The following is a 25,783-nucleotide window of genomic DNA, read 5'->3' on the forward strand; positions in this document are numbered from 1 at the left end:
ATTATTCTGAAATAATTAATTAAAACAACAGTTGCTTATACTTGAAGTCTTAATTCCAAGTATGAAAGAATGAAACAACTTTTCATAAATCATAGAATAGCTCGGGTTGAAAGAGATCTTTAAAGGTCATCTAGTCCGAGTCCCCTATAATGATCAAGGACATCTTTAACTAGATCAGGTTGCTCAGAGCCCCGTCAAACGTGATCTTGAATGTTCCCAAGGATGGAGCATCTACCACCCTTTGGGGTAACCTGTGCCAGTGTTTCACCACCCCATTGTAAAAAATTTCTTCCTTATATCTTGTTTAATCTCCCTTCTTTTAGTTTAAAACCATTAACCCTTGTTCTATCACTGCAGGCCCTGCTAAAAAGTCTGTCCCCATCTTTCTAATAAGCCTCCTTTAAGTAATGAAAGGCCATGATAGGGTATCCCTGGAGCCTTCTTTTCTCCAGGCTGAACAACCCCAACTCTCTCAGCCTGTCCTCATGGGAGAGGTGTTCCAGCCTCTGATCATCTTCGTGGCCCTCCTTTGAACCCACTCCAACAGGTCCATGTCTTTCCTGTGCTGAGGGCTCCAGAGCTGGGCACAGTACTCCAGGAGGAGTCTCACCAGAGTGGAGTAGAGGGGCAGAATCACCTCCCTCGACCTGCTGGCCACACTTTTGATGCAGTCCAGGATACAGTTGGCCTTCTGGGCCGCAAGCACACACTGCTGGCTAATGTCCAGCTTTTCATCTACTAGTACCCCGAAGTCCTTCTCTGCAGGGCTGCTCTCAATCCTTTCATCCCCAATCTGAATTCATACTGGATTCAAGTACAGGACCCTGTACTTGGCCTTGTTGAACCTCATGAGGTTCACACAGGCTCACTTGATGAGTTTTGTCCAGGTCCCTCTGGATGGCATCCTGTCCCTCAGGCACGTCAACCGCACAACTGATCTTGGTGTCATCTGCAAACTTAATGAGGGTGCACTTGATCCCATTGCCTATGTCACTGAAGATATTGAACAGTACTTGTCCCAGTACAGACCCCTGAGGGACACCACTTGTGTACCAATCACCATGTGGGCATTGAGCTGTTGACCACTACCCTCTGGATGCAACCATCCAGCCAATTCCTCATCCACTGAACAGTCCACCCATCAAATACCTATCTCTCCAATTTAGAGAGAAGATTAATGCCTTCATTTTGTCCTTGTTTTGGAGGGGTTTTGACTACTGTTGGTTATATTCAGTATCAAAATATAAAGCTGTTTATTTTACAAAGTGTAGCCCTTGCAAGACCTACATACAGTATGCTAAGGTGCAATGATTACACCTGCTCATAAGTGCTGAGGTACCTGGTTTTTGATGGGCAAAACCAAGAAAGAAGCTCATGAAGTCAAGTTTCTTCATGTTTGTAATTGTGACCCAAGCTGCACAGATAAGGACAGCAAACCAACCCATTACACCTATGGGGAAACTGGATTGGCAATTAGACCTATAAAGATAAAAGTATTTCCTTTCTGACAGGACACATTATTTCAATTGGAAGTTCTCAATATGTCACGATTCACATTGTGAACATGGTCTTGTATGCACCCAGCAGAAAAGATCCTGAGTCATAAATAGGATTTCTTAGGGCTAAAATAAATTAATAGTCATAAATTCTGAACACAGCCACATAACAACATCCTAATAACCTGGCACCCGACACGACATCAGCTTCTCACTGAAATAGTAAACACTATACCTGGAAATGTGTGCTCATCTCTCTGCCTTAAATCTCTCATAATTTAAAATAATTAATCATTTAGCTTTGTTCATGTCAAGTATTGTTTCACTTTCTTATTTTTATCACTTCTGAAAGCTATGAAGAAAACATCCAGCCTGAGGAAGTAAAATAAACCAAAACCAGCACCCAGAAGTTAATTGTACTTCCGTTAGAAAGGGCAGAGCCTGTGATATCAGTGTACAAGTGTATCTTCAAAATCACTTTGGCCCACGGAAAGGGAACATGTAACTTTTAAAATATTTTTACCTTGAAAAAAAAAAAAAAATCTACTAATCTAGGAAAAATATTTTTGTTAACGCTTACAAATCCAGCTTGCTTGCATTTACATTTTACTTGTAATGAATCACTAAAAGGATTAGGAAGGCAGTCAATCAAGTAAGAGGAAAAGCAAAGTTTATGCAGCCTATTTTTAGATTTGCAAGCTCCATCACGAGGAGGCTCCCAGCCCTCGGAACAGCCAGAAAGCACCACGGTTTTGCAAATAAGCCATGATCTAGATATATTTTCAGGATGACTATTTCTCTCCAGCTTTGTAGAGAAAATCAATATCTTGTTTTCAGATGTGTAAATGTAGTCGTCTCTCTAAAGTGCCCCGGTCAGTTTACCACACGTTCAGCAGCTGCTTCTTTCCAGGCTATCCCACGATTCCCAGCCTATGAGGATTGACAAGGCAATGATAAACTAATGTGCCCCCTCAGCTCTGTGCGCAGCCCATTGTTCCAGCAGCTGAGACCCTCTGCTTCTATTTGCTTTCTCCCACATACATTATTCAACAGCCCAGGAAAAGGCCAAGAACCTCTTTCATTCAGGAATTCTGTATTAAAATAATCAATTTCAAACTGAAGCGGGGAAAGGAGGTTTGCTACAGGCGAGGCCTATTAATAAGCCACCAGTCTCTGCCATTTGCATTGGAATCATGCTATCATGAGGTAATATATTATTATATTTCTTATCCATAAAAGGAAGAAGGACCCTTAGAATACTTTCCCCTCTTTCTGAACAAAAACATTAATTATAGCAACACCTTCCTGATGACATATTTTGGCACTATTTCCAACATAAGCATCTCATTTATGAGGATCTATATAATAGACTACAGAGGCTACAACTTGATTTAGAAATTCTTAGGGAGGGAAGGAAATTTATAGTTCCACAACAGACAAACAAGCCGGATCTTAAAAATAACTTAAAATGCTTTTTCCAAAATTCATCATTCTGTGCAAATGTCTTCCTGCCATTAGAACACTTTTGGTCATGCCAAAAAGATGCCCAACACTGTTAAGTCATAAACCACATGACATTCAAGTGCAGCATTTCTCCTTATAGCTCTACCAGAAAGGGAACACAGGAATAAAGGCAGGACAAGTCGTTAGAGTTGCACATCGTGATTTTTTTTTTTTCTAGGGTACATTTAGGGAGAATTTCAGAAAAATTGAAAAGTTTCACTTCTACAGCCAAAGAGCAACAATCTCTTGCAAAAAATCCTGCACAGAGGCGTCACTTTTTATGGTGTTAATTGGGTCTATTTACTGGGGCCAGTTCTGCTCACTCACCAGTCAAACTATCCTACTGCAGTATTGAGTTCTCAGCCTAACTTCTCCTTTCTCTTTTCTGGAGTCATACACATTTATGACAGTAGCATTTTTAATTTGTCCACTCTTGACATTGTTCAGGTCAATAACTTAAAAGAAACACTGATGTGAACAGTAAGAAAGGATGGAAGAATACAGGCCCATGGCCATTGGACTTAATGGGAGGCATCTCACTGCCCTCAACTGGTATTGATCATTGTCCCTTTCTGTATTTATGTTTTCCCTTCTTTTTCACTTGAGATATCATGATAGCTCCTTGTTATGAATGTTTCACCCACTATTTGACATTTCTGCTAACCAAGCATTGTCAGTATTGTTTAAAAATTATTGAAACATGGTAAGACTTTGATGAGGTAAGCATTATATCTTCTTTACCAGCAGCATCATCAGCCCAATAAACACATGGGTGGTGAGTGACTGACTAAAGCTGGTTGGGGACAAGCTCTGTTCAACTTCCTTAAAGGAGAAAAACTGCACTAACAGCCCTACAGTTTCTGCCCAGTACTTGTCTGTGAAGTCAAAGAAAGTGCAAAAATTTAGACTCTGCTTTCAAAAGTCTGAACTTACATCTTAGTAGGGAATAGCAAAATAAAGGAATTTGCCCCCTTCTCATAACAGACAGAGGATGTTCTACCAGTCTTCTCTGATGCTGACACTGAATCTACACTGTTTTGAGATTGCTATTCTGACAGGAAAATCTAACAAATGTTTGATGTTGGAAACATACAATCTAAAGTGAAAAAGTTTAATGTGCTGGGATTTGAGCTCATGAGTCACTTCCAAAGCTCAAAATGCTCAGTGAGTGAATAAAACATTCCAGAAAGTGCCGTGTATGGGATGAAGCATCCAGCTTCAACAAGCAGATGATTTTTTGCCAGCTGATGAGCAGTGCCACGTAACTATTCAAACTTTTGTTTTGCTGTGGTGATTTTCATTTCATAACTCTGTAAGAGATGTGCATGAGACTCACCTAAAAATGAGCCAGTAAGGCACTTCATTGTGTCCAGATTTTCTATGGTCTGAATATACAAAATTCTCCTATTTTCACCATGAGGAACAAACCAATCCCTCCTGCTTAGCATTTGTAGTCTTGAGGATAGGAGACAGCTACCTGCTTGGTGGGGAGTAAGAGAGCAGAACTTCGTATCCTACACCTTTGCACAAACTGTTCACTTGGCAGAGCTGAGAGCAATTGGTAAGGAGGTAGAAGAACCGACTCAGAGCAAAATACTCCAGTCCCTTCCCCTGCTGAGCCATGGTTTCAATGGGAAGGCAACTTGGAAGCACAAGCAGGAAGACTTGTGGCAGACTGACCCAGTCTGTGCCACTGAAGCCTGTGCCTGGTCCATGGAGACCTCTACACCCCCAGGTCTAGTAACACAGACATGGTCTAGAACACTTGTTCAGGGCACGTTTATCTGTATCACTCAAGACATGCTTGTTTTCTCAAAGTTTACCTTTAAAAGAAACCCAATATTCAGTTTTACCGTGACTTTTCTCTGTCAATACACCTGTAAGATTTACAAATACCTCATTTTTACTCTAAAAGAGTCTCAAATCCTTGAAAAGTCATACTTCTTTACAAAGCTCCACTCCTGAACCTAGTTACCCACCACCACCAAATATCTAAAATTAATACAGGTAAAAAATATAGAAGCAACCCCAAAATGATTCTAACAAACTAATTACATTTCCACACCAAAGCTGGTCAACAAACCTGTATGTATTTTCTAATAATAGCCGGTATGCAATTCTTCCACACAGAATTTGCACTCTAGAAAGCCTCAAATTTAACCAATCAGGGTAATAATATAACTGGGGTAGGGAAAGCACTAGGATGTGGCACTGTTGCCTCCACAACTAAATCAGGGTTTAAAAGAATGAGAGACCTCATAATATGTGCCAAAATCTTGTGGCCACTGTAAAGTAAACTCTACTTTTCATTTTCTTCTAATGGAGTGATTCAAAGTGCATATTGATACAAAAAAACAATAGAGTTCAAGACTACATTCAGGCAAACTATACAGTTCTTTTTCATAGATATGTTTACCTTTATAAGTGTCTCAATAAGCTAAGTGCTTTAGTAGCTGTGGGCAGCTTCAGTTACTCATTATTAGATGCAGTTCTTCTCCAGTATTCAGCATGTGAATTTATTCTGCAATTTGCACTCAATGCTTGCGGTGAGCCCAACGTGTACGAAGACAAAATGCTGTCAACATTTACCTCCTGCTTTACTCATACCTGGGGGAGAGCAAAGGGAAAATGGCAAGCATTTAGATTCCTGAACTTAAAACAAGCTGCATTCACTTGACATAGCTCAGGTTAAAAAACAGAGGAGCAGAGAAGAAAAAGTAAACGGGAAGTGCAAGAGTAAGGAAAGGATAAGAGAGAAGAAAAAAAAAACAAAAAACAAAAACAAAACAACACCCAACCCACGGTTCAAAAATTCAGAAGAGTAAGAAGGAGAAAATAGCATGCGTGGTCAAAGAGAGAGAGAAATCAAAATCTTAAAAACAAACTAAATAACACACTGTAACACACTGGGTTCTCCCAGGAACAAGCAGAGCTCCCCACCACTGTTAAGAGGAGCCCAGCAGTAGCATGAAGGCACGTCTGACCACTGCCAAACTGGGTGAGGGCAAACACCACCAGTAACAGCACGAAAAGGCAGTAACTCACACTGAGCGAGTCTCAGCTCTGTTCTGAACACAGAAGCAGGGAGTAAGAAAGGAACGATTGTCTGCCAATGCAGACTCACACAGGGAAAGAAATTTGATTCTCAAACCTCTGAAAACTCACCAAATTGCACAGAAAATGTCCAGGTATCTCTGCAGTATAATGAAAATATTCTGATATGGTTAGGAGGGAGAACATCACAGAATGAGTAACTCGAAGCATAAGCCATATGGGTCCTGGATAAGTATGGCTAGTTCAAAGTGCAATTTTCCTTGGAAATTGATACATCTATAGTAAAAATCCTAATGGGGATGTACAGGTTCCTTTTGTTTTTCAGGAAAATTGTTAAAACCTGCTATTTCCATAAGGGGAAAGCAAATATGTATTTTTAGAAAATCTCACCAATTCCAAATTCCAAGATTTACTTTTTGTTACACATGGTGACAAAGGTTTTGGACTCTCAGAATTTCTCCACTAGCAGAAATTTCATTTTTATTCCTATTCTATTTCCTCCATCCTTCCCTAAAAAATAGATTTTTAAGAAAGAAAGGAAGGAAGAAAGATATAAACCCCATGCACTGCTCTTGCAGATGAGTTGAATCACTAATTACATCCTACAGACCGATCCCATAAGGTGCCAAAAATCCCGCTGAAGTCATCCAGCAGCACTGGGGCTGGATGGTGCCCAGCACTTTGCTAGGAAGATCCTTGCCAGTATTGAAATGAGCTGCATTGTAATATTACATACTTGCTACTAGAACTGATCCAGAGAAGGGCTAAGTTTCCTCAGCTCTGATTATCTCTCATTGGGAATTGAGAGCACTTGGCAAGATCCAGCCTTAAAGCTGTCTGGCACATTATCCTATTTCATAGAGTGATTTATTTTAAATGAAAGCATATGGATAGCAAGTGTCAATGGTGCAACAGTGCTAATGTTAGGTGATGCACCCATCATACATGAGAAGAAATGTGGTCTCTCCAAGCAGAAGGTAGCGACGCATACGCTTCTGTCAATAAGATCCTACACACATTCCCGATGAGCACATTTTGAGCTCCTATTATCATTAGTGGGAGGGGGATGGGGGACGTCCGTGTCTCTACGTGTTTTCTGTGCTAATCTGAGAGCTGGACCAAATCCCAGCACTTGGGTCACTTGTACACAGAGTTCTCATTGTGAATCAGGGGTAAAATGGCAGCCTCTCAGTTGTGCTTTGAAACTATGCATTTTTTAAAACTTGTGTATGCATAAGCCTCTTATTTAATGAAAGACTCCCTTTGTATTTACATGTTCCACCATCCACAGAACAAATAGGGTTTAGTTGTTTGAGAATGAAAACTTCTAGTCCTCAAGGGAGAGAAGGGAAAGGGAAAAAATAGTTGCAGCTATTTTATGGAAGTGGTAAAAAAAATCAATTAGCCTCTTAGTTTTAGATCTTACCTGATCTTCAAGGCATTCTGTAGACACAAATATATTCTTTCTTGTTACATATTCCACAGCTTCGATCAGAAAAAAAATCTGATATAAAGGTAACTGAAATATATTGGTTTCAATGCAGTTGAATTCAGATCAAAAGTGGTCAGAAAAGTTATTTTAGGCTGCTTTGGATTGTTATCCTAAATTAGAAGGGTCTTACCAGACCTGAAGGCTTCTTAATCTTGCGCCTTTTTTTATTCCTCCCTTTAAATTCGACTGATAAATGAAATATGTGAAATAATAAATAAATAAATTAAAAATATATGGCAGAAATAATTTCAAAGGATTTAGTAGCCAAGATAGGAATGTACTGAAAGCTGCATTTTAAGTTGTCTTGATTTCCAAAACGAAATAGTTATAAATTAGTTCTAGGGCACTCTGACTCATTTATAAGAGTAGTTTAAGAAACTCTTCAATATTAATTAGTAGCCTGTGAATTCAGCCTATGCAATTATGATGAGACAGTTCTTTGGGTATGAAAGAGCTAACTTATCATATTTTTGAATTCACCATCTATAAGCTTGAATATTTTTGTATTTCCATATTTCTCAAGTAGCACTTAATTTAATCTTATCCCCATTTCTTTCAATAAACCATTGTTGCGTCTCTTAAGCAGCACAGCTTCCTCCTCTAACTCATCTCCCCGTGAAATTGGTTTAATGAAGCAGAAAGGTATGAAGCATTAACAACACTGGAATTCATGTGGTAGCACTTCATTTTTCAGAGGCACTCACATTTCCTACCTAATTTATAAAATCAGCACACAAATGATTTTTATCACAGCCATTACATCAGTATAAATTACTGCCTTTTCTATAACACGGCAGTTAGTCAAACTGTTGAAATGATATCTATTAGTCATAGAGAGGAGGAGGGAAAAAGAAAAACCTGTAGGAAAGATTTAGTGTAAAATAAGGACTGATAGCAGCCCTACTGAAACACTAATATTAATTTACCAAATGAGCCCAAAGTGCAGATATTTTGCAAAGGAAAATTAAAAACACACAAAGTAAAGCAAATGGGTCAATTTGTAAGGAGCCAAAAAGGAAACTTCACAAACAAACTAGGCTGCATTGCATAATAATGTCATTGCAGCCAGAAATACAATTAGGAAGAAGCCACTCACATGTAAGGCAGCAAGAGGTGCCTCAAGTCCTAGCCCCACATTCCTCCCAAGCTTTCCCATTCACCTCATTGCTCTAGCACTGGTGTTCTATTTTTGTGCATGGTAGCTCCTCCAAAATCCTCGTTATCCTCTAAACTTCTTCCACATGCACTGTTACCTATTTGCAACCTGACTGTTCCTTTCCAGGCCAGTGGGAATCAGCCCTTACCACCCATCAAAAATGTAATGGTGTTTGCTGGGAAATTTTTTTAGTGTCTTCTGCTTTCCCAGTGAATATAAACTGCTTTTCCAGGAACTACATCCCAATTTGCTAAGTTTAACCTACAAGAAAACAACTGCTCACTCTGAAATATTTTCAAGTACGTGATGCATCTGCAGTCTCGTACCACCCTGCAAACAGCACCAGTCTCTGTTAGATCTGCTGTTGCTCTTACAAGTGTGTCCCGGGCGTTCTTTCCTGTTTGCTGTTCTTCAAGCATGACTCCCTCCAGAATTGTTCTGTAAATTCACTGTTACCTGCATGGTCTGATCTCTCCTCCAGATCTGCCTACGTGAAATAGCCATCTGTAGGGGGCAGGCAAAAGGTCAGCGGGAAATACACTTTCAGAATCACAAAGATGCTCCAGATTATTTACTCCTTCTATAACTTTTATTCTCGCTCTCCTTTTTCCAATTATTTCCCCTTGATGTACTTCCTCCCTCAGATGGGATGGGAAACACTCGGAGGCAGGGACCACGCCTTCTGATTTGTCCTCTCACAGCAGAAAACACAATAGGACACAAGGCTTCAGGGACACTGCTTGATGTCATTGCCATTACGGGCACCAAGTACTAATATCAGTTTAAAAATAAAAATCTGAGCTAGTTAGGTTGTCAGTGCAATGGCACAAAACATACAAGGTGCAAGCAGCTGAAGCTGCCTTTCCTTGGTGTGTTTTGCCTCATATTTTGGATCTCCTTCTGCTTACAGTTTTCATTAATTAGCCTTTTTCTCTTCATAAAATAAAGGACTTTTTGCCTGGCTTTCTCTGCTTCCAGTGGATGTGATACGGGTGTAGAAGTGTCTACTGATGGCACCTTGTGGCTAAACCAGAGAAATGCTTGGGAATAGGAACAAGCATGAAGTAAGCCAGGAAAATATCAATGACATCAACAGTATGAAGGGTGGCAGGTCCTAAATGAGCCCAGACCTGCAAGTCAGCTGCTAGTTTGCAGTCATGACCAGGACTCAGTGTGGTGTGACCACAGCCAGTGAGGTCACCGGTCCTTGCTGAGCAGTTCAGGAACAATCCCTGATCAGGACAGCCACCAGGAAGACACAGCCAAAGCTGGGCATATACCAGTGCTGGCTCTGCTGGCACTAATACAGTCATGTTCCCACACACAGAGGTAGCTGACAGGATTCCCATGACGTGATGAGTAACAATGATGGGATTAAGAGGCAACAAAGGACACAGACGTACCCTACTGATAAAGGATATTTGGCATCAAGCAGTATCACATGAGATATGTCCTAGGTAGGGAGCAACAAACCAGGAGGGTGTGTTAAGGTACAGACAGACTGGGTACCTAAGCCAGCCAAAGGTCTCCTGAGAAATGCTGTGACCATGTGAAGAAAGCATGGTGTTGTCCCAGTCATTAATCATAGAATGATTAGAGTTGGAAGGGACCTTAGAGATCATCAAGTTCCAACCCCCCTGCCATGGGCAGGGACACCTCCCACTAGACCAGGTTGCCCAAAACCCCATCCAGCCTGGCCTTAAACACTTCCAGGGATGGGGCATCTTCCACAACTTCAACAATTAATCAATAATAAAGCTGGTATACAACACGGCTGCCTCTCATTTACTGCATTTTCTCAACTTTGGTTGAGTCCAACCATTTCTCTTCAGCCAATCCAGGTATTTATCCTGCAGGTCTCTCAAGGTCCCACTCTGTTTTATATTATCTTTAGTATGCTATTAGCATAATTCCTGATGTCTTGAAGTCCTTTTAAAAGCTGGCTCCAATTACTTGCCCTAACAGCTTTCAGTATAAGTAAGCAGCATACATATCACTTGGGAAGGGAAACAGGAGTCCTGTAGTTGGTCCAAGATCACCCAACAGATCCTGCATTCCAGATATGGGAACATGTAACTACAGGATCTAAATACAAGTCCTCACTCTAGAGGAAAATTTCTATGATGAAAAACCAGGGAGCTTCATTTTAAGTGTGAAGGCCTGGAAATAAATCAGGCTACAGCTGGGTATATGAAATCCTGAAAGAGTAACAAAAAAGGTGAAGTTTATCTTTCCCAGAGAGACTTACAGATTCTCAGCAGACTAAGGTCTTCAGACCTAATCAAGTGTCATGCAAGATGTCAAATAAACAGCTCTACGTGCCCTATATAAACACTCAAGGCACAGGAAATTATCCTCACTGTCCATCCAGGGATTGATGCACTCATATTAAAAGGCAAATGAGACTCTCAACAACCAGAATACTTTATAAGCAGCAATATAAGATAAAGATAAAACATTTTTGTGCAAGACCTCACCTGTAGCTACATCAAGACGTTGCGTTTTTCACAGCCTACCCCAGTACTATACACAGTAATTTTCAACAGCTTTAATACTCACGGATTTTGCCTGTGATACGAAAAGCAAAATGCTTTAATACTCATGGATTTTGCCTGTGATACGAAAAGCAAAATGACAGATTAAGAGAGGAGATTCAGCAGTAGCTGGTGTGAATTTATTGTTTTTTAGGAAACCTTTCTTTCCTTTCCTATAAAACCACTTTGTGTCATAAAATGACTCTTGCAACATTAGTACTACTTTTTGCCCTATCTCTACTTAATACTAAAAGGAAATTAACACCAACAGATATAGAATAAAAGCCTCACATCAAGGACAACTTTTACTGGAAAAGAAAGAAGAGTGAGAGATACAATGAAGACCACAAGAGACTTCACTATTCCATATTACCTGGAAGATACTCAGATACCACTGTGATAAGCAGCCTTGCAAAAAACTTGGGAAAGGTTGATGGCTGAAATTGGAATAATCTTTTTTTTCCAAAGTAGATGTTTCACTGCTTTTTTTGAAATAGTAAAGCTAAAGTCTCGTCCTTACCTTTTTGTGTAAATAACTTCCTTTGCCTGGGGTGTTCATCATCGGTTTGACCTTAAAATGCATGGCAGCGTTCTTAGCAATATTCAATCAATGGTAGGATTAAAGGTGAAATCAGTTACACAGAGGAAGCCTACTGCTGTTTCACCAGTGTGGTGGCTCTAATCTCCCTCCGAGAGACTAAAGATCATAACTGATTTACTTCTCTTCCCTGGGGAACAATTTTCTGTAGCCTGAAGCAATCAGGAAACAGACTGAATTGGCTTTAATACCCATCTGCCCTAGGGGGGAGAGATTGTGAAAAGCTACTAGGTTGTTTCTTCTTCATACTTGTAATTAAATAAACTATGACAAATTTGGCAGGCAGAATTTCTAGCAGTACCAGTTGTCTGAAAACTTCTTACCCAGTGTATAATTGATATATAGCAGCTATTCCCAAGCAGCAATGGAGAATATTTAACCATTAAAATCAGTGGTCTTCACTCCATGCTATGATTTAACCTATTGGCAACATACCTCTAATTTTCACACCTACCAAGAGACAAAAATAACTTTTTCAAGACTGTGAGACCCGTCTAAGCACAAGTAAACGGGGCTTACTTTGATTTTATTTTTTTTCCTTGACTGGGATCTTTCTATTATTTCAAGAATGCTAGGCATGTAAATGAGATGGTACTGATATAATTGAGAAACACATCTTAGAAGTGGTACTTAAAAAGTTTTTATATCAGAGAAGGACAACCTGGGACCATGAAAGCATTTTCATATAGATTAATATCAAAATACATATTACTGACAGCTTAGCCAATAAACTTTTGTTGCTAGTACTTTTCAAAACGGTGCCAGACACAAAGATGACAAGTTTTTCTCTGACAAACTTTCCACAATTCAACGTATTTCCCACAATTTTCGTAACATAAAAATAATTATATAAATAGAACCAAAGTTTGTATTTTATAGTGCATAGAAAGCATAAGAGAGATATTAGGGTTGCTGTGACTACAGTAATTTCAAATATGCTGTGTCTGTCTCTCTTATCCTCATACACCAACATGAGATGTTTGTAAATATTCCATGAGACATTTTTAAATATTCCATGAGAAAGGCAAGTGAGCTCATGATTTTTCAGTTTACTGTGTTAGAACCAGTGGCATCTTTTTTCCCATGAGCTCGACTGAAACAGTTTACAGTCACAGACAATTCTGATTTTTTCATAATTATTTAACTAATTTTAGGCTTATTCATATATCACCGGAGAAAAGCAAAGAATTTAAGAAATGCTTTCGCTTCTCCACCCAGACCTGTTGCCAAATGATACTGAGGCCTGCCATCCTGGCATTCAGAGGTGAAAGAACTGCCACCACACCTGCTAAGTGTTTTCAAAGCACAGTGCCAACCCTCCTGAGTTGCAGGATTCAGCTTACCCCTGTTTCACAGGTAGAGTCATAGACATGGAAATACAACAGTGGTTTTATCAAAAACATGCACTGATATTTCTGCCCAGATTGGGGTAACTCAGTGATACCCTCCCAATAAGCATCTACAAATCTGATTATAACACCTTTGAAAAGTAACCCATATCAGCTGAGCCAAAAATCAGTATTACTGAAGAGTTTGTATATAAAAGTATTTTAATCCTTTGTAGCACACACCAACATGACAGCACAGGACAGATGCTGAAAAAGAATCTTTTGTACTTCTCTGGTGCCTGAAAAACTGTGGAGACATCCGAGGGGCACCATTCTTCAACCTGTAATTGATTTCTAGTGCTATTATGCTGAATTCTTCCCACCAAAGAAATAAAGGAGCTTAAAACAGAGTGCAAACAAGAATTGAATGAGAAGCTAAACACGTAAAGCCACTCACCTGAAGATTTTTACTTTGCCAAACATACTGAGAAGAAATGGTGGATATACTCCCATGGTCAACTCTGTAGTTAGTATTCATACTGCTCTTCAAAAAAAAAAAAAAGTTTTAAAACATGGCAAGTGCTTAAATTGTGAATTGTATATTTTTATTTGTTTAAAAGAACATAAATATTTAGCTAAAAACACCTAAGACAGGTGAGTCATTTTCCTAAGAGCTAAACATTTACTTGTGTGTGATTAAGAGTGATAAAAAGAGCCAGCAGTGACTGCTAAAAATCTACTTTGTGCTGATATTGCTGATAGAGAAAATTATGCTGCAAACAAACTCTATTCTGCCAATTTTGTACTAAGATTTGAAGATTTCAAATATATTCCAATGCTTATAGATACCTTTTAAAAAATAATGGTAACACATTAAAATCTGCCTTTTTTTTTTTTTTTAAATCCACATTTCCCCTATTTCTCTTCTGCACCTGCTTTTTATTGCAATAGCCACAGGCTGTAATAAGACAGCAGTGTGGCTTCAAGCCTTGATACAAAGGAAGGTCTGTCTGAGCCAGTTACTCATCCACATGACATGATAGCTCCCATTTCCTCCTCAGTCTTGCTTTCCCAGACCAGTGACAGAAACCACATTGCAGAACTGTCAAGATCCTAAAACCTGATTGTTAGATGCCAATTACCTTGATTAGGTTTCCTTAAAAAAGGGGAAAAAAAAAAAAAAGAGAGATGCGGACTGAAGATTTACCTGCTATGCTCCAACTTGATAAACTGGAACTCGGGTATATCTTGTCTGCTCACAGACCTCACCTGTAGATCTGCTCAAAAAAACAAAGTCATTTCACTTCAGCTAAGAAGGTATATCTTGTCTGCTCACAGACCCCATCTGTAGATCTGCTCAAAAAACAAAGTCATTTCACTTCAGCTAAGAAAATTGCACCCAGAATTAATCCATTCTAATAAACTTTCCTGTTATTTTTAAGCAGCAGTTTAAAAGTCACATTTCTCTTCAAAGAAGAATTATCTGTAAAAACGGGTGTAAATGTACCTGGTTTTATTCAAAATTTCCCAAGGGAAACAACAGTACCATCTGGGTGAGAAATTTAAAGTCAGACTGAAACTCATACAAAACAAGAGGCAGCCAAGAATAAGGCTGTTTGGTCTCCTAAATTCACAGGAGTAGGGGATGCTCAGCCTTTAGAAAGACCAAACACAAGTCTGAAAGGATTTGCCAATTCCTCTGAAGACCAACTCCACCACAACTTGCACACAGAGGTTGGTGTTCAACCCCCAAATCTATTTACTCAGTGGCCGATGGCAGCGTGATGGTGATACAAGAAGCTAGGGGAAGTACAGCTGCTGCTCTGGGGCACAACTCATCGCCACCACGGCGGGTGCACAGCCCCTCTTGCCTCCCTGAGCATAAGCAGAGAACTACATTGTGCAGAGCATAACGTAACACCGTGGATGGACAGATGAGGCCTCACTACTTCAGCACCGAGTCGTGTTAAGTGCCTGGCCTGTCACCTTCTTCCTTGCTTAATGGGGGAGAAGGTGAGAAAGAGATCAATGTTCTTCGGCGGCATGAGCAGAGCAACAGCACACACATCCTAGGCCCTGGCTGGGAGGCACGAGAAGGTGAGAAAGAGAATCAACGTTCTTCAGTGGCATGAGCAGAGCAAAAACACACACATCCTAGGCCCTGGCTGGGAGGCAGAGCATTGTGGCTGAAGTAATTTTTCAGTTGTTTGTCTCTGTTACCTATGGACCTGGAGATGGACCTGGCCAGGGGGAGAAGGGGAAGGAGAGCACAAGGAAGGACAGCAGTTGTGGCTCCCTGGGGTGCCCAAGGAGCAGCAAGGAATGAAAGGTGGCATCAAAGATCTGCCCCTGCACAGCAGACTGAATTGTTCTTCTTCATCCACAAGAATTAAGAAATTCTGAAAAGCCCTGAGCTGGCTGTATTTTAACCCTCAGCTCAAAAAAATCCACACAACCACCCCAGACCATGGTCTGCAACGCACAGCTCTCTTGGGTGACAGGGTGGCAGTTAGCATGACGTCGTTACAGCAAAATCATACTTGCCCTGCTGTGACCTCACTCTGTGGGATGTAGGAGTCTGCAGACACATCCCACCTGCAGTTCGAGGCAGTCCTAGGTTTCTCCCACAGGGAAATGCAAGTAACTTATCACTTCTTCTGTGAGGTTATGGGAGGTCATTGACTACCTGCACTCAGTGAATTTGTAACTTAACAAAAATACAAAGTATACCTTCATTACAGCTTCAAGCTCTGACATCCTACTACAAATATTAAAAGTTCCAGCCTAAATTAAACCGGGGGCTGGACTGTAGCCCTGCACAGGCAATGCAGCAGGAGCCCAAACCCTCTTCTCTTCCAAGGGGGAGTTTTCTTGCAGCTATAGCCGAATTTCAGCGAAGGGCCCCAGTCAGCTCTGCAGGCTGGTAAGGAATTGTGACGTGTATTTGCAATCAACAAATTTAACTGTAACACTTATTACAATTATACACCACAGAGAGTAAAAATTATCCCGTCCTTCATATCAGTATGCTTCTCCTGACTCTCTATTCCTTTTTCTTCTTTTAATTCATCACCTTTACTCTCTGTGTCCCCCTGGTCCATCTGTGAAAGGGAATATTTATAATTTTTACTTAGTTCTCTTATGATGTGGCTCATTGTTAAACACAGAAAATCTTTTTCTATAAAGAAGAGTTCTGGCTCATCAGCTAAGAACAATCTAATTATTTTTCCTTCAATTACATTTAAAATAAATTGTTTTTAAGAGTCCTTGCAACCACTTTATCACCCACGCAACTCTCACTGCGTATCAGAAGGTAGTAGATCAAAGAGCTGGGGATTTCTGTACCCACTGCCAACCTGTTTCAGAGACAGTGTCCAGCACAGAAAACCACCAGCCACCTGACCAGATGTGATTGTCCCCTGGGAAGACGCACACACTACTGCCTTGTCACTGGTTGTAAAATTACGACAAATTCTTCAAGACAGGAAGCCTAACCCCACCAACTGCACCCAGCCTGCAGGACCAAAACTCCTCTCTTGTTCTCACAGATCATCAAGGAAAGACATCTGGATAATACCACCAAAGAGAGCTCAGGATGATTCAATCAGACTGGAAAAATCCACAGTTGAGCTCATCTGATTCAAAGATCTTGCTATTGGGCTGCTTTAATCATCCACATCTCAACCCTTCCAAGCAGGCACATCAGAAATCTTGATCTGAATCCTGACCTTGGCATCTGGTGGCACCATTGAGTAGCCTGACATTGAGAGTTGTATTGAACAATCATCGTTTCACCCGAACTACCGGTATTACTAAGTAAAACAAACACTGAGGAAGAGAAAAATGATACATAAGATGAGCATCAGCAAAAGTTATAGTTCAAAAACCTTTTTCCTTCTGCAAGATATAAAAAATACTACCACAAAAAGAAAAAAAAAAATCAGATATTAAGCTTTTTCATGGTGTTTTGCAGAACAAGCTTCTAAACTGTGATTCTGTTCTGTTTAAAAAAAAAAAAAACAACAAACCAGAAAAAATCCCAAACACCAAAACAAAACAAACCAAAGGTTAATTTGGCAATCTTGAAAATTCTGGAAACATCAAAAAGTCTCTGCATTCATATTTCTGTATTTATAATGGGTTAACATTAAGAAAACAGATATTTTCCCCAGTTCCCTCCACCTTTGGCAGATAAAACAGGGAGATAAGAAAGTTGTGACGTTCTTTTGACCTTCTGCCAAAGGTAAGGACCACCTGTCGATCTGAATTTCCCTTGCAAATCTGCTGGAGCTGCAATGCTGAAACTGCACTGCTGGTGCCTGCTTTATCTCTGATTAGCCATCATTTGGGACAACTGTTCAACTGATGGAGCAAATGACTGTACTGAGCTGGCATTTCCTACCTCCCCATCACACAACTGTTTAGAATAATATCTCAATGTCCCTGAAATGCACCTTTATTTCTCCTCTCTTGTCCGATCTCAGAAGAGTAAGGAAAAACTTTGTATAAAGGTTTATTTTTATCTTGTTGTAGGAGGATATTGTACACTCTGATGAACAATACTAGGATTAAGATGGTCTCACAGAGGTGTTTGTGACTCAGGATATACTCACAATCCTCGGAGAGGATGTTTCCCTCTAAATAGGGGCACAATAATGCCCAAGAATATAGTTTTAGTCTGGTGGCAGGATTTCTCAGGGTTTTCCTGAATAGCTGCCAAAACCAGACCTGATGGTCTGCCTTCTGAGTTAACTCTCACCTGGCATTCCCCAGCTTTCCCTAGAGGTGGCTGCATTTTCTGTGGTAGACAGCAATCCATGAGGACTGTCTGCCAGTCTTTGCTCCCTGAGAGTGGAGCTGGAGTCAGGTTACTAGAGTGATTACAGGTAGCACTTGTTATCTCCTCTCTCCTTCTCTTTATAACCTTCACTAGAATATACCAGTTTAAAATGGGCCATATCTTTTGTTTACTGCACTGTCCAACCCTCAATGTGCGAGTGTGCTCAAACAAGTCTGTCCATTCTGCTCTTCCTGCTAAGGTCAGCTTTACCTTTCTGACACAAGCTCCTTCACTTTCCTGTCCATCCTCTCTGCATGTGGCCCCAGACAACAGACGCTGGAAAAGCTTGGGGTGCCTCAGATTAATTATCTGGTCCTGTTTTGTTGGTATAGGTAAAATGCTCCAATCTGGGAAGATGTGCAAAGAAGCTGTAGTGAACTGGTCTGCTCAAAAATGAACAATGAAGCCCCACCTGCAGGGCTGAATCACTGCAAAACTTCCAATAGTTGTAATAAAACTAAAATACAATCTAAAATAGAAAGGTATCAGAAAGCATTGGAAGCGGAATCTGGAAAAAGAGCCTGTACTCATCTGCATTTTCTTTTTCTCTTTCTTTCTTTTTCTTTTTTTTTTCCCCCAGAGGAAGAAATGACAAGACTTGAAATGGAGAGGGCTGAGTCCTGGGCTTTATCTTAGCTGAGTGAACTCATATCTACACCAGGAAGATTCTTTTTGATCTGAAAATCTGTCCCAATGGCCACTTGGGAGCATTAGAAATGTGCAGACAATTATTTTGTTTGCCGTATACACGGTATTAAAATCTTTCGCTCAAGAATTCCATTCTTTCAGATGAAAATAAAATATTTTATTTTGAAGACATGATATATCACACAAATTAACTATGGAAAAAGCTGGGGGGAAAAGTACGTCTGATGCTTCAAAATCACATGAACTGTATTTTGGCTAGTATGGTCTTTCCAGTCACCTTTTCTTCCAACTGTTTTATGAAAAAAAGCAAATCTGTTCAAATCATGAGTCCCTTCTCTGTCAGACCTAAGCCCCAATGTTTGCAAATACACATTTGACTGACAAACCAATGAACGATATCCTCTTTCAAAGGATGTCCTTGTACACTTAAAAAAGGGAGAAGTATGGTTTATAGATTTCTGATTTATGAATTAAAAAGGACCCAGGAGCTATTTAAATAAAATCTCCATGGAAACTTGTATTTCACAAGATGATAAGCTCCTGAAAGAAAAGAGCAATGACAGCTTAAGAAGAAAAAATAATCTTAACAGATATAACCTCCTGTAAAAAGTCTGCAAGACAAAATGAATGAAAAATTCCACCTAGGAAGCTGAAGCAAGCAGGTATTCACTGCAAATGTTTTGCCAGAACTGAGATATTTTTACCATAATTAGACTGAACCAGCAGCAGGCTGTACACACAGTGGAGGAGAAAACCCCAAACCAAGCTGCAATAACTGTTTGAAAGCTGTTTTTCTGAGATAGTAAGAGGTCTTTGGTACATCACTGATTTTAGAAAGTTACTTGTTAGAGCTGTAGCAGTATGTGAACACACCTCATGTACCCAAAGATAAAAGCTGGACTTCGGGGATGAATTACAGGAGCTGCCTGTGCTCAGCTCACAAAAGGAAAGTGTGCATGAAAACCTTGCAGAATATCCACACACCTTGTCCTACTGCAGAAGTGAATTTCACCTACACAGTGCCTGGCTCTGGCAAGGTACAGTCTTCACCTTGATGGATAACCAGGATACTGTCCCTTCCATGCAGAAAGCTCCTCTGCTTTCTTGTTTTGAGGACGCAAAAGACATTATCAGTCTACTAATGCTGTAAAAATGGTATATGCTGAAATGCATTCTGGGCTTATCGTTACAGATTCACCATTGTAATGTTTACAACAACAACAATAATAATACTAACAAAGGTGGCTGTCCCTTCCTCTCCCTTTGGGAAAATTCACTCTGTCCCCAAAATTGTACTCCTTGTATTCCCACAGGCACTATCTGCTGTCCTGGATGCTGCCCTTGGCTAGCAAACCATAGGCTGTGGTGGGATTTTCTGAGGCCAATGGTAGTGTTGCACAAAGAACAAAGCTCCTTACACAGAAGAAATATTTAGCATTGGAAGAGCTTACCTGGTTTCCAACTGGGTAAGTTTCACTCTGGTTTTCAGCACAAGGGAGACAAGTGTGAATGAAAAGGTGAGAATTCACAGGCATTGGGACTCCAGTAGGGAGCTCGGCTCTTCAGGATACCTCACTGCAAAATGCATAGGAAACAACCTTAATTAATTACACGCCTTAATCCATAGTCCCAATTGTGTAAGCAAATCTCAGTCTGCAGCATACACGTGACACAAATGTTCTGTTGGGAGATACCTGGCAGTAAGTAGACTAAATTCCCGGGGTAATGCATGGTATGGTACACATTTACTCAGGAAGGGTTTGCTTGTATCAAAATGAAAGTGTGAGAACTGTACTATATCCCAAGACATGAGATAACAAGAATAATTACATTTATATTAAATAAATGAAATCTAGCTCTCCTGTTCAGTCGAATTTCCTTAATTACTCAAAATACCAGATAAGAATATTGCTCAAGCAGGTCTCATCTCACAATGCATACCTGAATTGTACAGCTGGAGTCCTAACAATCATAAGTGTCCGATGCTTGAGGAAGCTGTTACTTAAAAGTAAGTTATCACAAATAGTACAGAGGAGCACTTTACAGTTGCCAAAATTGTTGCAGTACCACAGGAAGATGATAACACGGCTTCCAACATTTTCTTGGAAGGGAGAAAGTACAGTTCTCTGATCTATGTCTGCATCATTTTTTGTCAATAACTCTAATGACCTTTATAACCTTCTGTTTCATTTCTAGATTTCACTAGATTTTACATAACATGGTCGTTCTAAAACATAATAGTAAGGGTATAACAGGAAGAAATTAAAAGTGTGAATACATGCCAGAAAATTCATCCAAACTTTGGTGACTGTTCCACATCAGATACCATCTATATATTGTGAAGTATTCTGAAATTACAAAAAGTCAATTGATTCGATCTGAGGATGCAGAAATATACCATATTTCCATCTATTGAAGCTCAGCCAGACAAAGTCCTATCTTAGCAACTGACCATAAATCTGAAGTGACTCCAGCAAAAATAAAATTAACTGTTTCAGTTTGCTTAAAGAGAGGAGTTTTATCCTGTACCACATTTTTCCTTTATTTCAATAGTTAAAATTTAATTGGCTCTGTTCTCACAGCTCATCACAGATGGTGAGTTTTTCTAATCTATTTTTTCTTTTAAAGAGTAAAAAGCCACTGAACTAGGGGTACAGCTGACAATTGCCACTAGGATGAGACTGAAGGACTGCAAACATACTATCTGTCAATGAAAGATAAGATCTTAATTATTATAGCCCTCTACCATAAACTAGAAATTACCAGGGAAATTCTCTAATAGTTATCTGATATTCTTCAGTAATTTTAGATCATTGGGAAATATCCTCTCTCATTCCAGCTAACAACATTGAAACAAGTAACACTAACCACACTTGTGGTCATGCTACTTTTCCTTCTCTAGGAACTAGAACTTCCTTCTATGTGTTGGTTTTATCTTTTTCTTCTTGGTTTTTTTTTTTTCCCTAGAATTATCTTATCATAATTTTTGAACTATGTATTCATTCACAATTAAAAACTGGATTCAGACCAGTTGAGAGTCAAGCTTTGCACTGTAACAATGAGAGATCTGGAGGTGATGTGGGTAAGAACACTGAATCCACACCTCCTTGCACACTGGCCCCAGCACGTGGGTCTGGTGTGTAACGTAGCACACTCCTCCCGCCCTCCCAACAACCAGGCTCCTGAGGAGGAGGCAGGTGCTCCTGCTTAACTGCAGGGTTTGTGCAAATGGATTTTTAGCAGACGGAGGATTTACTAAAAAGAGAAAAAATAGGGTGGGGGGTTCCTCTGATTTACAAGGGACAGGTTCCACTCTTTAAGCACTGAATCTATGTGGAATAGGTTTTATGATGTGCCTGTTAAATAGCAATTAATACTCCTGCAAGATAAATACTTCTTCAATAATTATGTGATGCCATTGCCTAACATGAAGATGCTCAGTGTTAATTGATTTAGCAAGGAATCTTCTGAAGAACTGAGGATTTGCTGTAGCAGACTTGTTCAGAACATCTCCAGCTCCTGCCTTTTGCAGAACAGAAGAAAAACATAGAAGTCTTGTCAAATTATACCATATTAAAAGTGAGAGTCTTTCCTTACCTGTTTTTTTCTAAATCTCAGAGACTTACTCATTAGAAAGACAATAGATACAGTAGGGCTTCTGAAAGCAAATTATTGAGAATTTAATTTATTGTTTTGTTCGCAGTCTGCAGGTTTGAATGTTGTTTTACAGGATGGTTTCCTTCCAAAGAGGCTGGTTGGAGCATTTTGATTTATGGATGTAACATCATTCATGGACTCAGATGCCAGCAGATTCAGAACTTTAAACTTGGGCTTCCCCTGAGATCTCCTTAGGTACTTTTATTGCCCCATCACAGTTGCATTCAAATGCTTTAGAAACACCTATAAACTGAAACAATGGCATCAGTTACCCATTTCTCTTTCACACGAGGAACATCTGGGGCAGACTTTGAGTTTTTGCGTTGTGTGTGTATGTGTACGAGAAAAAGAGAGAGCCCAAGATGAAACACTCAGGAAAAGCCAGTTACATATGACAGAAGCCCAACCTGCCTGCCTTCCACAGCCCTGAAATCGCCACAGAGGTTTTTCTATCAGCTCACATTTACCACTGCATCTTTGCAACAGAGTTGTCCTGGGGGAATGACCAAGCCAGCGCTGCAAAGGACTTTGAGAGTTAAGGCAGAGACCTTGAACTGCACTTTGCATTAAAGAGTCAGTCCTCAGTGCAGAACATCAGGCTGATGTGCTCACGGTAATGATTGTTGCTAAGCAAAGGGAGCTGATAGCTGTCTTTTGTCCTGAAGTTTTCAGGATGTGTGGCCTCGCTGAATGGTCGGGAGGTCAGGAATGCATAGGTCATCCTGGTCAGACCCAGGCCCAATTGAATGGGACACCTCTTATGGCAGATGGAAAGGGGAAATTTGCTGCCATGGTTGTAGGCATCTGTAGCAGCAAGGAGTTCAAAAGGAGCACAAGGCTGCTTAAACTCCTGTCCCAGTCCCACATTTTCCCACCTTAACCTCTGAACACTTACTTCTCTCCTTAAAGTATGCAGCAGAGGGATATCTTGACTTAACACAAACTCAGCCCTGCCAAATTAAATTTAACATAAGGTCAGCCAAGAAATCATGCTGCGAATGGGTGACATAGAGAAGGCAGCAAACCCATTTAGTTCACGACTTGCTGGCTCTTTGTCTTTATTTGTTTCACCAGTTCTCCCACTCTCTTCACGCTTCAGAGAAGTGTGATTCTGCAGAAGACAGTGGCAGAAGGTGGCTGAGCCAACCTACAGTCCTACTGGTTCTGTAGTCCCAATGTGTCTGTTCCTAATCTCTCACGCGGTTCACCTCACTAAACTGAGAGAAAACTACTATCTTTTGGCACATCACTCTTCTACCAAAAGCAGCCCCCACAGGGTCTGTAAATGACAGGACTGCAGAGCTGTAAGCAGGAGAGAAAGGTGTAAGGATCAGGACTTCCCTGTACCACAGGGCTGAGAGTTTAAACTGTACTGGAGCCCTCTGACCATGCCCAGGGCAGGAGCTCTGATCACCAGGAAGCCATCTGAGCTCAGAGGGGCTTCCCTCGTTCAGTCTAAGAAATAAGGACTGACCCACTTCAGAATGTTTCCTTTACGCTCGTACAGCTCTGGGAAATAGGACAGACGAACATGCACAGGGATCAATAATAGTCAAGTGCTACAGTGAGTCCATTAGGATCAGCCCATCCATCAGGGCTACAAGAGCTCTTTCCGTGCCTGGCTGTAGCCTGAGGCTTTGCTGAGACGGATCTGTGGCATCCACCCCGGCCCTTGACCGGCGTGTTCAGAAACGACAGCTCTTGGCAAAAGTTTCCAAGGCCATCTCCTCAGAGCACTAGTTTTTAGTCCTTGCTATTGAGATTTTTGTAATGCTTTAAGATGAGTGTCCTTCAGCAGAAGATGATCCAAGAATATTAAAAGACCAGCACAGAGCTGTAGTTCTTCTGCCCCTTGCAGTAAAAGAAGTACATGAGGGGTATCTGGAGAAGGGGAGGCAACTTGTTTGTTTTTTTTTCCCTGGGAACTGGAAAAGGAGTGGTTTGAGTTCAGCATATAAGAACTCCAGCTATGATATGCTCAGTCACATTAAAACTTTGAAGACTCACCTATGGGAAATGAATGAATACTTCAGAAAGGAGCTCCGTAGGAAGTCATCAGGCACATAAATGCCAAAGTCTCCCAAGGTAATGGATTACTCCGCCATTTCATCTAACCTGACTTTCATGAGCATCTCTGGAGACTATGGCAAGAGAGCACCAGACAATGCCCTTCCCTTAGGGCTACACTTCTTTTGGCATTTTGGGGAACCATTCAGTCCACAGATTTTTAAGGTGTGTGCACAGAATGCTTTGGGGAGGAGGGGGTGAATAACATTGCCTATACTGCTATTTTCATTTTAACATGAGTAACTACAAATTGATTCTCCTGTGGACTCAGACATTTTGCATGGGCAACAGTTTTAAAGAATTAAAATAATGAAGAATCTATTATAGTGGTGAGCAAGTAATTTCATTGATCTTCACTATTAAAGATGCATGATACTTGATGAGCATTTATCACTTCAAAACTTAAGTGTGATCTACCCCAAAGCAGTGGGCAAAAGGGGGAATATCACAGAGAGTAGGGTTTTTCTGATTTTGTTTGTTTTAGAAGGAGATGACACCAGAAATAAATACAGGATCTGTAACACTAGTTGTAATAAGTTCTACAGCTGAAATCATAACTTAAACCTCAACACGCACATTTTTAATGCCACCTATTAGGGCAAGCAAAATAATTGCACCAGTGTTACTAAAACTTCTACAAATTACATGTGGCCAGTTTTCTTCTTGCTCAGTATGCTGAAACACAGCAGGACAACAGCAGTAAAGAAAGGCAGGCACACATGTGCTGTCTTCTAGAAGACTGTTCCCAGGGAAATCAGAGTTAGCAATTCTTGCGAAGTCAGAATTCAGAATAAAGTAGGAAGCCTATGCTCATCAGAACAACAATCTGTATTTGTGCAAATTATAAGACAGGAGGGGAAAAAAGATAAATAGGTTAATCTGTTGTAAACTGATTTTGACCCTGAAGGTGATCACAGGTACACAGCATTACGGCACTTTAAACTGTTTTATGCAAAGCTTAAAAAAGACCCAGCAACAAACAAAGCTTTTTTTGTGTTTGCTAAACAAAGCATGAAAGAATAGTGACAAAAGTAGGAGGAGTCGAGTTTGTCCGGACAAAGCCAAGAGGAGGAGCCCTCATGCAATGGAAATGCAGTTCAGTGGTCCTGGATTGATATGCTCATCCTTTAAACCCCCAGGGCTGGGAGATCACAGGGCCTGAAAGTCCATCAAAGAGCACTTCTCTGCATTGATCCAGTCTGGAGCGGAAGGCTGGTGGGGGTCTGCTGTTCTGTATAAGGCTGCCTCCGAAGATAATCAGCTTTTCTTCCTTGGAAATTGGGGAATCCCATCAATAAAGTGTTATTTCAAGTAAAACATCAGTCTAAACCTACAGAAGCCTGAACATGTGTGTGCGTCTGTTTTGTTGGGTGTTGGGAGTTTTTTTAAAGAAAAAAAAAAAAGAAAAAA

General features: G+C 40.4%; 1 long non-coding RNA gene across 1 annotated transcript; it reads right to left on the reverse strand.

Annotated features, from left to right (window-relative positions):
• Nucleotides 1–13,677: 13,677 nt before the first annotated feature.
• Nucleotides 13,678–20,212, reverse strand: LOC106895723. The gene is made up of 3 exons (XR_001413495.1): nucleotides 20,101–20,212; nucleotides 14,369–14,438; nucleotides 13,678–13,705 (listed from the first exon to the last, which is right to left on the reverse strand). It is a non-coding gene; the product is annotated as an uncharacterized LOC106895723 (long non-coding RNA).
• Nucleotides 20,213–25,783: the final 5,571 nt, after the last annotated feature.

Source organism: Calidris pugnax, unplaced genomic scaffold (genome assembly GCF_001431845.1).
Source record: "Calidris pugnax isolate Ruff unplaced genomic scaffold, ASM143184v1 scaffold38, whole genome shotgun sequence".
In the NCBI taxonomy this organism is placed as follows: domain Eukaryota; kingdom Metazoa; phylum Chordata; class Aves; order Charadriiformes; family Scolopacidae; genus Calidris; species Calidris pugnax.